Below are 12047 nucleotides of genomic sequence, written 5' to 3' on the forward strand. Positions count from 1 at the left end.
ACTCATTCATATATCCTTATGTACATGTTCCTTATCCCCTTACACTGTGTATAAGACAGTAGTTTTGGAATTGTTAGTTAGATTACTTGTTGGTTATCACTGCATTGTCGGAACTAGAAGCACAAGCATTTCGCTACACTTGCATTAACATCTGCTAACCATGTGTATGTGACAAATAAAATTTGAAATAAATTTGAAATGAAATGAAATGGTGACCAGCCTTTGTTGTGCTTTCGCTGGTGACCAGCCTTTTTTGTGCTTTTGCAGGTGACCAGCCTTTGTTGTGCTTTTGCAGGTGACCAGCCTTTGTTGTGCTTTTGCTGGTGACCAGCCTTTTTGTGCTTTCGCTGGTGACCAGCCTTTGTTGTGCTTTCGCTGGTGACCAGCCTTTTTTGTGCTTTTGCAGGTGACCAGCCTTTGTTGTGCTTTTGCAGGTGACCAGCCGTTGTCGTGTTTTCGCTGGTGTGTCTTCGCTGGTGACCAGCCTTCATTGTGTTTTCACAGGCCTTTGTTATGTTTTCGCTGGTTACCAGCCTCTGTTGCGTTTTCGCTAGTGACCAGCCTCTATTGCGTTTTTCGCTGGTGACCAGCCTCTATTGCGTTTTTCGCTGGTGACCAGCCTCTGTTGCGTTTTTTGCTGGTGACCAGCCTCTGTTGCGTTTTTTGCTGGTGACCAGCCTCTGTTGCGTTTTTCGCTGGTGACCAGCCTCTGTTGCGTTTTTCGCTGATGACCAGCCTCTGTTGCGTTTTTCGCTGGTGACCAGCCTCTGTTGCGTTTTTCGCTGGTGACCAGCCTCTGTTGCGTTTTTCGCTGGTGACCAGCCTCTGTTGCGTTTTTTGCTGGTGACCAGCCTCTGTTGCGTTTTTTGCTGGTGACCAGCCTCTGTTGCCTTTTTCGCTGGTAACCAGCCTCTGTTGCCTTTTTCGCTGGTAACCAGCCTCTGTTGCGTTTTTCGCTGGTAACCAGCCTTTATTGCCTTTTTTCGCTGGTGACCAGCCTCTGTTGCGTTTTTTTGCTGGTAACCAGCCTCTGTTGCGTTTTTCGCTGGTGACCAGCCTCTGTTGCATTTTCGCTGGTGACCAACCTCTGTTGCATTTTCGCTGGTGACCAGCCTCTGTTGTGTTTTCCCGGTTGCGTTTTCGCTGGTGGCCAGCCTTTGTTGCGTTTTCGCTGGTGGCCAGCCTTTGTTGCGTTTTCGCTGGTGGCCAGCCTTTGTTGCGTTTTTGTTGGTGACCAGCCTTTGTTGTATTTTCGCTCTTGTGTTTTCGCTAGTGGCCAGCCTTTGTTGTGTTTTTGTTGGTGACCAGCCTTTGTTGTATTTTCGCTCTTGTGTTTTCGCTAGTGGCCAGCCATTGTTGTGTTTTTTCATTGTTTACACTTGTGGCTAGCCTTTTGTGTTTTCGCTGGTGGCCAGACTGTTGTGTTTTCTCTGGTGGCCAGACTGTTGTGTTTTCGCTGGTGGCCAGACTTTGTTTTGTTTTCGCTGGTGGCCAGACTTTGTTGTGTTTTCGCTGGTGGCCAGACTTTGTTGTGTTTTGGACACACAAACTAGTCACCAGCATACCAATATATGCTGGTTACCTGCAAAACCAGCATCAAGTCACATTATGCAGGCCTTCAAAGTGATATCTGATTCCAATTGCAATCCACCCTGACTGGGGATATCTGAATATTATAACTTTAATTCACCCACAATCTGCATTCACAATGACTGCCAGGGTTAGAAAGATTAATACATTAGACTACATAAAACATCCAAATTAGAACAACCATTTCAGTAACGGATGCAATAAGTCCAACTAACAGATTTAATTTGTTTTGAAAAAATCTATTCTATTTATCTTTGTGTAGCATGAAAGGTGAAATAAATACAATTGTGTAAATGTGTAGTAGTTGTCTTGATTTCTTTTAAAGCCTTGGATAGCCTCCAGACACTATAAACAGGGTACCTGTGGGAGAACAATTGCTTTGCTATATGTTTAAGATTTCTTTCAAAAAGGAAGTCAGTATACCAATTGAATAAACTAGATATCCAAAATAGTGTTGTGTTTGCATTGGCTCCAATAGGTTATGCAGCACTAACATGGTCAGCCAGGAATTCCTGGAGGTGAGGATGGGGGAAGAGTACAGCGGTGTAAAGTACTTAAGTTGTAGTTTTGGGGGCAGTGGGTATCTGTACTTTACTATTTATATTTGACTTATTTTTACTTCACTACATTCCTTAATAAAATAATGTACTTTTTACTCCATACATTTTCCATGACACCCAAAACTACTCATTACATATTGAATGCTGAGAAGGACAGGAAAATGGTCCATTCACACTTATCAAGAGAACATCCCTGGTCATCCCTACTGCCTCTGATCTGGTGGACTCAGTAAACACACATGCTTTGTTTGTAAATGATGTCTGGGTGTTGGAGTGTGCTCCTGGATATCCATACATTTAAAAAATATATTAAAAAATGGTGCCATCTGATTTGTGTAATACAAAGAATTTGAAATGATTCATACTTTTACTTTTGACACTTAAGTGTATTTTGGAAATTACAGTGGGGCAAGAAAGTATTTAGTCAGCCACCAATTGTGCAAGTTCATTGTAATTGATTTGCAAATTATGGTGGAAAATAAGTATTTGGTCAATAACAAAAGTTTATCCCAATACTTGTTATATGCCCTTTGTTGGCAATGACAGAGGTCAAACGTTTTCTGTAAGTCTTCACAAGGTTTTCACACACGGTTGCTGGTATTTTGGCCCATTCCTCCATGCAGATCTCCTCTAGAGCAGTGATGTTTTGGGGCTGTTGCTGGGCAACACGGACTTTCAACTCCCTCCAAAGATTTTCTATGGGGTTGAGATCTGGAGACTGGCTAGGCCACTCCAGGGCCTTGAAATGCTTCTTACGAAGCCACTCCTTCGTTGCCCAGGCGGTGTGTTTGGGATCATTGTCATGCTCAAAGACTTTTCCACGTTTCATCTTCAATGCCCTTGCTGATGGAAGGAGGTTTTCACTCAAAATCTCATGATACATGGCCCCATTCATTCTTTCCTTTACACGGATCAGTTGTCCTGGTCCCTTTGCAGACAAACAGCCCCAAAACATGATGTTTCCACCCCCATGCTTCACAGTAGGTATGGTGTTCTTTGGATGCAACTCAGCATTCTTTGTCCTCTAAACACGACGAGTTGAGTTTTTACCAAAAAGTTATATTTTGGTTTCATCTGACCATATGACATTCTCCCAATCTACTTCTGGATCATCCAAATGCTCTCTAGCAAACTTCCGACGGGCCTGGACATGTACTGGCTTAAGCAGGGGGACACGTCTGGCACTGCAGGATTTGAGTCTCTGGCGGCGTAGTGTGTTACTGATGGTAGGCTTTGTTACTTTGGTCCCAGCTTTCTGCAGGTCATTCACTAGGCCCCCCCGTGTGGTTCTGGGATTTTTGCTCGCCGTTCTTGTGATCATTTTGAACCCACGGGGTGAGATCTTGCGTGGAGCCCCAGATCGAGGGAGATTATCAGTGGTCTTGTATGTCTTCCATTTCCTAATAATTGCACCCAGTTGATTTCTTCAAACCAAGCTGCTTACCTATTGCAGATTCAGTCTTCCCAGCCTGGTGCAGGTCTACAATTTTGTTTTTGGTGTCCTTTGACAGCTCTTTGGTCTTGGCCATAGTGGAGTTTGGAGGGTGACTGTTTGAGGTTGTGGACAGGTGTCTTTTTATACTGATAACAAGTTCAAACAGGTGCCGTTAATACAGGTAACGAGTGGAGGACAGAGGAGCCTCTTAAACAAGAAGTTACAGGTCTGTGAGAGCCAGAAATCTTGCTTGTTTGTAGGTGACCAAATACTTATTTTCCACCATAATTTGCAAATAAATTCATAAAAAATCCTACAATGTGATTTTCTGGATTTTTTTTTCTCATTTTGTCTGTCATAGTTGAAGTGTACCTATGATGAAAATTACAGGCATCTCTCATCTTTTTAAGTGGGAGAACTTGCACAATTGGTGGCTGACTATATACTTTTTTGCCCCACTGTACATGTACATTTGATATTTAAGTACATTTAAAACTAAATAATTTTTTACTTTTACTCAAGTAGTATTTTACTGGGGGACTTTCATTTTTACTTTAGTCTTTTTCTATTAAGGCAACTTTACTTTTGACAATTGTGTACTTTTCCACCACTGGGAGAGTGATTGATCAATTGTTTCATCCAGGAGAGAGGTTTCATCCGAGCAGGTGTTCAACATCATTCCTGAAGTAAAATAGAAAACAGGAATGATTAAAAAATGTAATGAATCCAGCACAGGTCTACACAATACAGTGCATTTGGAAATTATTCAGACCCCTTGACTTTTTCCACGTTTTGTTACGTTACAGCCGTATTCTAAAATTGATTAAATTGTTTTTTCCCCTAATCAATTGACACACAATACCCCATAATGACGAAGCAAAAACGGGTTTAGAAAATATTGCAAATGTATATTACATATACATAACTATTCTGACCATTCCAGGTGAAGCTGGTTAAGAGAATGCCAAAGTGTGCAAAGCTGTCATCAAGGCAAAGAGTGGTGACTTTGAAGAATCAAAAATCAAAAATACATTTAAACACTTTTGGTTACTACATGATATGTGTTTTCATAGTTTTGATATATTCACTGTTATTCTAAAATGTAGAAAATAGTACAAAATAAAGAAAAACCCTTGATTGATTAGGTGTGTCCAAACCTTTGACTGGTACTGTATTTCTGTTGCTTTTGTATTGTTTTTGGAAACAGTTTATTTGTTTGTGGGACCAATATATTGGACATGTCTAGGCTAAACTTTCAGGCACTTTGGAGAGGTTGAAAAACACTTGGATATCCCCTGTATGACCCCTGACACCACCGCATGTTTCAGAGAGGTTGGTGTTGTAGGAATTTAGTTTTTATAGTGAATAATAACTTTCAGGCACTTTGGAGAGGTTGAAAAACACTTGGATATCCCCTGTATGACCCCTGACACCACCGCATGTTTCAGAGAGGTTGGTGTTGTAGGAATTTAGTTTTTATAGTGAATAATAACATTCAGGCACTTTGGAGAGGTTGAAAAACACTTGGATATCCCCTGTATGACCCCTGACACCACCGCATGTTTAAGAGAGGTTGGTGTTGTAGGAATTTAGTTTTTATAGTGAATAATAACTTTTAGGCACATCCAGTGTGCAAAAACTGTGCAATTACCACACTCTGACACTGGAGATGTTGAAAGGACACCTGAATGTACCCTGGATTCCCCATAACACCACCACAATGTTTGAGTGAGGTTAATATGGTAGAAATTGTTTTTTTAATACTGAACAAATAAGAGTTAGGGATTGCAAATATGTAATAGCACTGGAATGATCTAATTTACAGACATATGCCACTTGTTTCCAAGGGACACTTGGAAACATCCCGTGACCACGCCTGACACCACTTCCTAAAACATCTACCCATTTCCAGTTGTTAGGTCTCCAATAACTTGTCAATGAAAGGTAACTTTTGTGTATGCTTGATCTTGTGTATTCTAAACTATCGTCGGATCATTTCCTCATCTCCCAGATGTTTTCTTTCCAAATGTTCCATGTCAGAATCATGTATTACACACGAATAGCACTTACTTTGAAGTATGTCTATTTGGGTGGAAATCGACATTTTGCCATTATAAGTCACGTAATAAATTGCATAGACTCACTGTGTGCAATAATAGTGTTTAACTTTATTTTTTATGCCTACATCTCTGTGCCACACACATACAATTATCTGGTTCCTCAGTCAAGTAGTGAATTTCCAACACCGATTCAACCAAAAAGACCAGGGAGGTGTTCCAATGACTCACAAACAAGGGCACCTACAGTATTGGTAGATGGCCAAAAAAACAACAGAGCAGACATTGAATATCCTTTTGAGCATGGTGAAGTTATTAGTTACACTTTGAATGGTGTATCAATACACCCAGTCACTACAACGATACAGGTGTCTTTCCAAACTCAGTTGCTGGAAAGAAAGGAAAGCACTCAGGGATTTCACAGTGAGGCCAAAGGTGACTTTAAACCAGTTACAGAGTTTAATGGCTGTGATAGGAGAAAATTGAGGAGGGATCAACATTGTTGTTACTGCACAACACTAACCTAATTGACAGAGTGAAAAGGAAGCCTGTACAAAATAAAAAATATTCCAAAACATGCATCCTGTTTGCAGAAAGGCACTAAAGTAACACTACAAAAAAGGTGGCAAAGCAATTAACTTTTGTTCTGAATACAGTGTTATGTTTGGGGCAAATCCAATCCAACACTATTACTGAGTACCACTCTCCATATTTTCAAGCACAGTGGTGGTTGCATCACTTAACAAAGATGGCGCCGATAGAGATGGCAGCTTCTCTTCTAGTCCTTAGGAAACTGTGCAGTTTTTAGATTTTTATGTATTATTTCTTACATTGTTAGCCCAGAAAACCTTAAGCGTTATTACATACAGCCGGGAATAACTATTTGATATCAAAGAGACATCAACTTACCATCTCTACGACCAGGAATACGACTTTCCCAAAGAGGATCCTTCATCTGCACCTCCTAGAGCATTCGAACTGATGCCAGAGGCCGACCCAAAACAACGCTGCCGGAGGACAGGGTGCCGGAGCGGTCTTTTAATAAGGCTTTGGTTATGCACACACCACCCACCGCTTCAGAGTATATTACTCGCTAATGTCCAGTCCCCAGTTAACAAAGTTGACGAAATTAGGACAAGAGTTGCTTTCCAAAGAGATATCCGGGATTTTAACATACTCTGTTTCACAGAAACATGGCTAGCTTGGGACATGCTGTTAGAGTCAGTACAGTCAACGGGATTTTCAGTGCATCGCAACCGACAGGAATAAACATCTCTCCGGTAAGAAGAAGGGCGGAGGTGTATGTTTCATGATCAACGACTCATGGTGTTTTTAATAACCTTTAACTAGGTAGGTCATTTACAATCGTGACCTGGCCAAGATAAAGCAAAGCAGTGAGACACAAACAACAACACAGTTACACATGGAATAAACAAACGTACAGTCAAAACCTCAATAGAAAAGTCTACATACATTGTATGCAAATGAGGTAAGATTAGGGAGGTAAGGCAATAAATAGGCCGTATTGGTGAAGTATTTACAATTTAGAAATTAAACACTGTGCAAGTAGAAATACTGGGGTGCAAAGGAGAGAAAAAATAACATGGGGATGAGGTAGTTGGATGGGTTATTTACAGGTGGGCTATGTACAAGTGCACAATGACCTGTAAGCTGCTCTGACAGCTGATGCTTAAAGTTAGTGAGGGAGATATGAGTCTCCAGCTTCAGTGATTTTTGCAATTCGTTCCAGTCATTGGTAGCAGAGAACTGGAAGGAAAGGCAGCCAAAGCAGGAATTGGACTTGGGGATGACCAATGAAATATACCTGCTGGAGCGCGTGCTACGGGTGCTGCTATGGTGATCAGTGAGCTGAGATAAGGCAGGGCTTTACCTAGCAAAGACTTATAGATGACCTGGAGCCAGTGGGTTTGGCGACAAATATGAAGTGAGGGCCATCCAACGACAGCATACAGGTGGCAGTGGTGGACAGTATATGGGGCTTTGCTGACAAAACAGATGGCACTGTGATAGACTGCATCCAATTTGCTGAGTAGAGTGTTGGAGGCCGTTTTGTAAATGACATCGCTGAAGTCAAGGATCGGTATAGGATAGTCAATTTTACAAGGGTATGTTTGGCAGCATGAGTGAAGGATGCTTTGTTTTTGCGTAATAGGAAGCCGATTCTAAATGTAATTTTGGATTGGAGATGCTTAATGTGAGTCTGGAAGGAGAGTTTACAGTCTAACCAGACACCTAGGTATTTGTAGTTGTCCATGTATTCTAAGTCAGAACCATCCAGAGTAGTGATGCTAGAAGGGAGGGCAGGTGCGGGCAGCGATTGGTTGAGGATCATGCATTTAGTTTTACTTGCATTTAAGAGCAGTTGGAGGCAACTGAATGAGAGTTGTATGGCATTGACGCTCGTCTGGAGGTTAGTTAACACAGTGTTCAAAGAAGGGCCAGAAGTATACAGAATGGTGTCGTCTGCGTAGAGGTGGATCAGGGAATCGCCAGCAGCAAGAGCGACATCATTGATGTATACAGAGAAAAAGTCGGCCTGAGAATTGAACCCTATGGCACCCCCATAGAGACTGCCAGAGGTCCGGACAACAGGCCCTCTGATTTGACACACCGAACTCTGTCTGAGAAGTAGTTGGTGAAACAGGCGAGGCAGTCATTTGAGAAACCAAGGCTGTTGAGTCTGCCAATAAGAATGTGGTGATTGACAGAGTCGAAAGCCTTGGCCAGGTCAATGAATACGGCTGCACAGTATTGTCTTTTATCGATGGCGGTTATGATATCATTTAGGACCTTGAGCGTGGCTGAGGTGCACCCATGACCAGCTCGGAAACCAGATTGCATAGTGGAGAAGGTACGGTGGGTTTCGAAATGGTCGGTGATCTGTTTGTTAACTTGGCTTTCGAATACCTTAGAAAGGCATGGTAGGATTAATATAGTCCTGTAACAGTTTGGTCCTAGAGTGTCTCCCCCTTTGAAGAGGATGACTGTGGCAGCTTTCCATTCTTTGGGGATCTCAGACGATATGAAAGAGAGTTTGAACAGGCTAGTAGTAGGGGTTGCAAAATTTCGGCAGATAATTTTAGAAAGAGAGGGCCAAGATTGTCTAGCCTAGCTGATTTGTAAGGGCCAGATTTTGCAGCTATCTGCATTTAGGTGAAAGAGAAATGGGGAGGCTTGGGCAAGTTGCTGCAAGGGGTGCAGAGCTGTTGACCAGGGTAGGAGTAGCCAGGTGGAAAGCATGGCCAGCCGTAGAGAAATTGGGAGGCTTGGACAAGTTGCTGCAGGGGGTGCAGAGCTGTTGACCAGGGTAGGGGTAGCCAGGTGGAAAGCATGGCCAGCCATAGAGAAATGGGGAGGCTTGGGCAAGTTGCTGCAGGGGGTGCAGAGCTGTTGACCAGGGTAGGGGTAGCCAGGTGGAAAGCATGGCCAGCCGTAGAGAAATGGGGAGGTTTGGGCAAGTTGCTGCAGGGGGTGCAGAGCTGTTGACCAGGGTAGGGGTAGCCAGGTGGAAAGCATGGCCAGCCGTAGAGAAATGGGGAGGCTTGGGCAAGTTGCTGCAGGGGGTGCAGAGCTGTTGACCAGGGTAGGGGTAGCCAGGTGGAAAGCATGGCCAGCCGTAGAGAAATGGGGAGGCTTGGGCAAGTTGCTGCAGGGGGTGCAGAGCTGTTGACCAGGGTAGGGGTAGCCAGGTGGAAAGCATGGGCAGCCGTAGAGAAATGGGGAGGCTTGGGCAAGTTGCTGCAGGGGGTGCAGAGCTGTTGATCGGGGTAGGGGTAGCCAGGTGGAAAGCATGGCCAGCCGTAGAGAAATGCTTATTGAAATGATCAATTAGAACTTTTCGGAGTTTGTGCTACAGGATGCAAATTTCTGTTTTAAAAAGCTAGCCTTTGCTTTTCTAACTGCCGGTGTATATTGGTTCCTAACTTCCCTGAAAAGTTGTATATCGCGGGGGCTATTCGATGCTAATGCAGTCCGCCACAGGATGTTTTTGTGCTGGTCAAGGGCAGTCAGGTCTGGATTGAACCAAGGGCTATATCTGTTCCTGGTTCTGCATTTTTTGAATGGGACAATTGTAATTGTAACAACGTACAGGAACTCAAGTCCTTTTGTTCACCTGACCTAGAATTTCTCACAATCAATTGCCAACCGTATTATCTCCCAAAAAAGCTCTTCTCCGTTATTGTCACAGCCGTTAATATCCCCCCGCAAGCGGATACCAAGACGGCCATCATGGAACGTCATTGGACTTTGTGCAAACTGGAAACCATATATCCTGATACTTTTTTGTATTGTAGCTGGGGATTTTAACAAAGCTAATTTGTGAACAAGGCTACCTAAATTCTATCAGCTTATTGATTGCAGTACATGAGCGAGTAACACACTCGACCACTGCTACTCTAACTTCTGCGATGCATACAAGGCCCTCCCCCACCCTCCTTTTGTCAAATCTGACCATGACTCCGTCTTGTTGCTCCCCTCCTAAAGGCAGAAACTAAAACAGGAAATGTCTGTGCTTAGGTCTATCCAACGCTGGTCTTACCAATCAGATTCCACGCTTTAAAATTGCTTCGATCACGTGGACTGGGATATGTTCCGGGTAGCCTCAGATAACAACATAAGCTGACTCGGTGAGCGAGTTTTTTGAGAAATTGTAGTTTATCTAAGTGGCTCCCATTTTGGCTGTAGTGTCAACAACTATTTTGGCTGTAGTGACAACAACTATTCTCTGTCTTAAATTTGATCATTTATTTACGTATTAGGGTACCTAAGGTTTGATTATAAACATTGTTTGACTTGTTTGGAAAAGTGTATTCATAACATTTGGAATTAATTTTGTATGCATTTTGATGGAGGGACACTGGGTGGATTACTGACTGAAGCGCGCCAGCTAAACTGAGTTTTTATGGATATAAAGAAGAACATTATCGAACAAAAGGATCATTGTGATGTAACTGGAAACTTATGGAGTGCCAACAGAAGAAGATCATCAAAGGTAAGGCATTTATTATATCACTATTTCTGACTTTCATGTCGCACCTGCCTGGTTGAAATATGTTATTCATGGTTTTGTATGCGGCGTGCTGTCCTCAGATACATTGCATGGTGTGCTTTTGCCGTAAAGCCTTTTTAAAATCTGACACAGCGGCTGGATTAACAAGAAGTTAAGCTTTATTTTGATGTATTACACTTGTGATTTTATGAAAGTTAAATGTTTATAATTCTGTAGTTTGAATTTTGCGCTCTGCAATTTCACCGGATGTTGGCCAGGTGGGACGCTACCGTACAACCTGCCAATAAGAAGTTAAGCTTGAGTCCCTGGGTCTTGACCCTGCCCTGTGCAACTGGGTCCTGTACTTCCTGATGGGCCGCCCCCAGGTGGTGAATGTAGGAAACTTCTTCACTCCGCTGATACTCAACACTGGGGCCCCACTAGGGTGCGTTCTCAGCCCCCTCCTGCACTCCCTGTTCACCCACGACTACATGGCCATGCACGCCTCCAACTCAAACATCAAGTTTGCAAATGACACAACAGTGGTAGGCTTGATTACCAACAGCGACGAGACAGCCTACAGGGAGGAGGTGAGGGCCCTCGGAGTGTGGTGTCAGGAAAACAGCCTCTCACTCAATGTCAGCAAAACAATAGAGATGATCGTGGAAACAGCAAAGGGGGCACCCCCCTATCCACATCGACGGAACAGCAGTGGAAGGTGAAACACAGACAGTGTGGTGAAGAAGGCGCAGCAGCGCTTGTCACTGAAAACCCTCACTAACTTCTACAGATGCACAATTGAGAGCATCCTGTCTGCAACTGCACCGCCCACAACCGCAGGGCTCTCCAGAGGGTAGTGAGGTCTGCACAACGCATCACCGGGGGCCAACTACCTGCCCTTTAGGACACCTACAACACCCAATGTTACAGGAAGGCAAAAAATATCATCAAGGACAACAACCACCCGAGTCACTGCCTGTGTCATGTTTTGTCTTATTTTGTCTTGTCATTTTGCTTTTCCCTCTGTTCGTTTTCCCCCTGCTGGTCTTTTTAGGTTCGTTCCCCTCTTTCTCTCTTCCTCCCTCTCTCTCTTCTCTCTATCGCTCCGTTCCTGCTCCCAGCTGTTCCTATTCCCCTAATCAATCATTTAGTCTTCCCACACCTGTTCCCTATCTTTCCCCCTGATTAGAGTCCCTATTTCTCCCCTTGTTTTCCGTTTCTGCCCTGTCGGATCCTTGTCTATTGTTCACCGTGCTGTGTCTGTGTATCGCCCTGTCGTGTCGTGTTTCCCTCAGATGCTGCGTGGTGAGCAGGTGTCTGAGTCTGCTACGTTCAAGTGCCTTCCCGAGGCAACCTGCAGTTCATGATCGAGTCTCCAGTCTGTTCTCGTCATT

This window comes from Oncorhynchus gorbuscha, linkage group LG15, assembly GCF_021184085.1.
Source record: "Oncorhynchus gorbuscha isolate QuinsamMale2020 ecotype Even-year linkage group LG15, OgorEven_v1.0, whole genome shotgun sequence".
Lineage (NCBI taxonomy): Eukaryota > Metazoa > Chordata > Actinopteri > Salmoniformes > Salmonidae > Oncorhynchus > Oncorhynchus gorbuscha.